This window comes from Pinus tabuliformis, chromosome 8 (genome assembly GCF_031772625.1).
Source record: "Pinus tabuliformis cultivar Carrire ecotype Pingquan chromosome 8, CPIR1, whole genome shotgun sequence".
Lineage (NCBI taxonomy): Eukaryota > Viridiplantae > Streptophyta > Pinopsida > Pinales > Pinaceae > Pinus > Pinus tabuliformis.
Window position 1 is genome coordinate 239,544,801 of NC_142294.1, and position 4,886 is coordinate 239,549,686.

The 4,886-nt window shown below is 32.1% G+C and overlaps 1 pseudogene; it reads right to left on the bottom strand.

The window, feature by feature from the left end:
* Positions 1-1,839: 1,839 nt before the first annotated feature.
* On the bottom strand, positions 1,840-3,782 carry LOC149235025 (berberine bridge enzyme-like D-2 pseudogene; annotated as a pseudogene).
* Positions 3,783-4,886: the final 1,104 nt, after the last annotated feature.

Here is a 4,886-nt window from a genome sequence, read left to right on the forward strand (position 1 = left end):
TAAAAGCAATAATTTAAAAAAAGATTCTCATGTCTCCGGTCTAAGGTCTTGGGCTTGTTTTTAACTATTTGAAAGATGTGTAAAGACAACTTGTGGTTTCCTACGATTTATGTTGTTAAGTTTAGATGATCTTGTAAAAGCAGTATTTTAAAAAGTGTGATTTTTAGGTAAACTTAAAAGGCATGTTATAAAGAGTTTTTGTGTTTTTTTTTTTTAATTATTATGTTGAGTAAAATAACTAAATAAATTAGAATATAAATATTAATAGTTTGAAAGTTAAAGAAATGAAAAAACATGAGAATTAACATAATTGTGGCTATACAAATAGTTTTTATGATCACATGAATATTACAAAAATGAAAATATTTTTTGGATAATATATTTTAAAAGATAAAATAAAAATTTATTTAAGATAAAAGATTTAGTAATAATTATTTTTTTTTTTTTTTAAATTCATATAAATCGTGAGAAATTTTTATAACAATAAAATGTACATACAAACCTTGAAATAGCTAGGGATAGAAAGAGTTTCAACATATAAAATTACCGCAAAAACTTTTATATTCAAAATCTACTTTCAAAAAAATTAATGAATCAATAAGTTTTTTGAATCATTGACCGGAGAATCCACAGTTTTAACATTTTTGTACCAACGTTTCAAATCCCAAATGGGATCCATCATCAGGATATGAGAATGATGATGACAGAAGAGCAACAAAGAAATAATAAATAGTGATGAAAATAATTTTAATTAATTTTATATAATTTAATATTAATTTGTTTTTAATTTTTTTTTTATATATATTAATTTGTTTTATTAATTTTATATATATAATATTAATTTGTTTTAATATATAGTATTAATTTGTTTTAATATTAATTTGTTTTATTAATTTGTTTTAATATTAATTTGTTTTATTAATTTTATACCTAGATCTAAATGAAATTAATATTAATTCTAATATGAAATTAATTTTATATCTAGGGAAATATTAATTCTAAAATGAAATTGATTTTATACCTAGGGAATATTAATACTAATATGAAATTAATTTTATATCTAGGGAAATATTAATTCCTAAATAATTTAATTAAATTATTAATATTAATCATATTATATTAACCATTATAAATAATTAATATTTATAATAAATTAATATAATGATTAATATATTACTCAATAGCAATAAAGAAATTAATATATTCTAGAATTTAATGGAAATTCTATACCTAGATCTAAATGAAAGCAAAGACTGAAGACACAAGAAAGGAGAGGGATAACTTGGCTTGCGATTTTTATTTCTTTGATCAAGGGAAGCCAGCTCCTGCTAATCTCCACCCTTTAACCAAAATAAAATTAACTATTTCAACCACATTTTAATTCAACGAGATAAACTGATTTTGGCTAGATCTCATTTTTGTAACCTATACCTGCATAAATGTGATGGATAGATGATTCTAATCAATAAAATTATAATGATTTTATAATAATAATTTTGATTCTATAATAATAATAATAATTGTTGTTTAAGCGATTTCAACGACCTTGAAATGGAACTATTACAAAGTTCCTTATAATAAAGAAAATAATGTAAAAACCTATAGTAGATTACAATTCTGAAGGCATAATAAATTTATGGCATTTGAAGAAGAAAAACAATCGGGACAATCTCAATCGCGCTGATAGTCAGCAGGTTATATAAATCATAATGTTAAATGGTAAAGACTTGACGTAGTAACTGAGAAGCGAAGCGAATTAGACCGAAACATGAATGTCCGATAAACTTCATCCCAAATTGGAAATTGATAAAACTTAATCGTGCACTCTTGCTTTCTACATGGTGATAAATATAACAGTCGTGCTGTATTTTTATTGCAAAGCGTAAGAAGCAAATTCATCCCGAAAAATAAAATTCACCACAATTGATGTTCGGCGTTCCAAGGAGTGCCACGCCATTAAGGACTGAAGTGGCTTAAGCTGTAGCCTTATTTTGGATTACAATCAACAAAATTATTAGACATTTGGGATAATCAATTATTTCTTGGAGGAATGCTCTGAGAATTTCTGAAAAAGTTTTGAGGATCAACCTCTGTTTTGGCCTTCACAAGTCTGTCGAAATTGTCGTGGAAATACTTCTTACCCCATGCTTCGGCTTCTGTGACTGTGGCAGTTCCATTGTCTGCACTGCCCAGATCCAGATCCAAATAATTAACATAAGCAGATCTGGGAGAAGAAGAAACATAAGGAGCCATGTATGCGTAAAGCTTTCGCATATAATTAAGGTAGTGTTCATCGTCATTGCTGTTGTTCCATACGACCTCGTACTGTATGTCGAATATGTTTCCAGCTCTGTGAGGGAAGGGTATCGCAGAGGAAGGAATCCTGTCCATAATTCCTCCCAAAGGAGAGAAAATTGCATCCGCGCTCACCTCTTCTTCCATGATGTCCCACAATCCCTGGAGACCTGATTTGGACAGCGGAGTTGTTGCCATATCTGATTTTATTTTGAAATGGACTTTGTTGGAATAGTATCTGTTTGTCAGTTCGCTCACGTTAGCAGTCCCTCCGATGAAGGACGTAGACTCGATCCAGCTCATTTCACTGCACTCGTTCTCCGCCATCTTCAACTCCGGGAAGGTGATGTTCACAATCTTCAAGAACTGCTCCTTACGTCCCAGATACATCCCTTGGAACGACGCGTTCATATCCCTTTTCGTCCCAGCTCCTTCGACTTTAATTCCAAAGAACTGCACACGCATGAACAGGTCCTCTTCCGCGAAAGGCATGATGTATTGCCATCGGTGGATGGTATCCGTCACCACGTCTCGACCGGTTCTTGAGACTTGAAAGGCCGTGAGAATGGTGGGAACGCTCACCAGCTTTATTTTCCAGGCAATCACCACACCCCAGCTGCCTCCTCCACCACCTCTCAGTGCCCAGAACACATCATCACCCATCGCTTTCTTGTCCATAATTTCACCGGAGGCGTTAACGAGCAATGCGTCGATCACATTATCCGCTGCTACGCCATATTTTCTAGAGAGGAAACTCAGCCCGCCTCCTGCGATATGGCCGCCGGAGCCAACAGTGGGGCAAATCCCGGCAGGAAATGCATGGTTGTTGGTCTTGTTTGCAATCCCAGAATAAACTTGGCCCAACGTGGCGCCGGCTTCCACCCACGCTGTCATGGAATTGATGTCGACATGCACGTTGTCGAAGTTCATCAGATCAATGAGAACGAAGGGAACGTCGGAGGTGTAAGAGAGGCCCTCGTAGCTGTGTCCCCCGCTCCGGACTCGAATTTCCCACCCGTTCTGCACGCAGCACACCACGCTATTCTTCACTTGCTCTTTGCTTTGTGGTAAAACTATCACATAAGGTTTGCTCACGCCGGGCTCTGCAAATCGAAGGTTTTGCAGGGAAAAATTGAGCAAAACATCGAACTCCGAAGTAGAAGACGATGACATGTTCGTGACATTTTTTAAACCGTGGTCATGCAAGCATTTTATCAATCCATCGCCCGAATCACGGGCGGTCGTAACTGCTACTAACAGATGCAAGAAGATCCATAAAGCAGTAAATAAAGGGCTCATACAATACTTCGCCATCGTCACTGATTTATCGATGCAATATTCAATCAGAGAAGCAGAAATAAATGTATTGGCAAATGGATGCAATCAACGAGAGAACAAAAGCTAAATCTATTGGCAGATGGAATGGGTTGCTGATTCCTCAACATTTCATTGCCATTTATGGCATTTGAAGAAAATAAACAATTGGGACAATCTCAACCGCGCTAATAGTCAGCAGGTTATATAAATCATAATGTAAAATTCGACTCGACGTTAAAATTTATAGAGATGTCCGATTGGATAAAGTGTGATGTCAAAATCCAAACCTAATTCGATAACGGTGAAAGTGAACGTTGGAAGTTAGGACACGTTAAGGCAAGTATTTGGTCGATACGGTACTCAATCCCATGTAATGACGTATTCAAATCCTGTAATTCCAAACATCCTGAAAGCCATTCAACATTTCGACTCGCACATTAAAAACCTTGTGCTCAAGGTGGATTATCTCAGGTTTTGTGTTACCTGCAGCCTAAAAACGTGTTATACGTTGACTATTCCATTGAGAAATCAAAATGATTTGTAAAATGAATAAATCGCGTAGCAATCCTCTTGAACATTGAATTCCCGCGGCCTTCAATATATAATTATTTTATTTTCAAGTGTTTCCGTCTTCTCTATATAAATTTTTTCGTTTTTAAAGGGTTTCCGATCGGTTATGGTGTATAAATTTATGGTTGTTTTGTTAACAGACCCTTATTCTTCACGTTTTTTGCTGTTTAGTTGAGATATATTTAAATTAAAGTAAATAAATGAAAAAATAGCCAAGAAAACCAAAAAAAAAATTATTATTTTTTATATGAAGTTATTAAAAAATAAATAAATAATGCTTAGAATTTGAACTTTGTATAAAGATTTTGACAATATGAATAACTATGCAAGTCTCTATTCATAAATAAATAATGTTTTTAAATAAATTTTAACAACTAAAAAGTAAATTGTTATTTTTATTGAATTATACGTATAAATATAGTAAATTTTAATTGTAGTTAATTTTTTTATTGTATTGAATTTCAAAATATTTCATTTAAAAAAAATGTTGAAAATATAATTTAAATTTAAATTTTGGATTTTTCCACATACATTTTTAATCAATTTTATTTAAAATTTGGTTAAAAATGTAAATTAAATACTTTTAATTTATATTTGTTTATTTAAAGCACAGTTTTAGTAATTTTTTTTTTTTAATTTAATTTTATAAATGAAAAATAAAATATTTAAAATATAAATTTTAATATTACATTATAATATAGGTT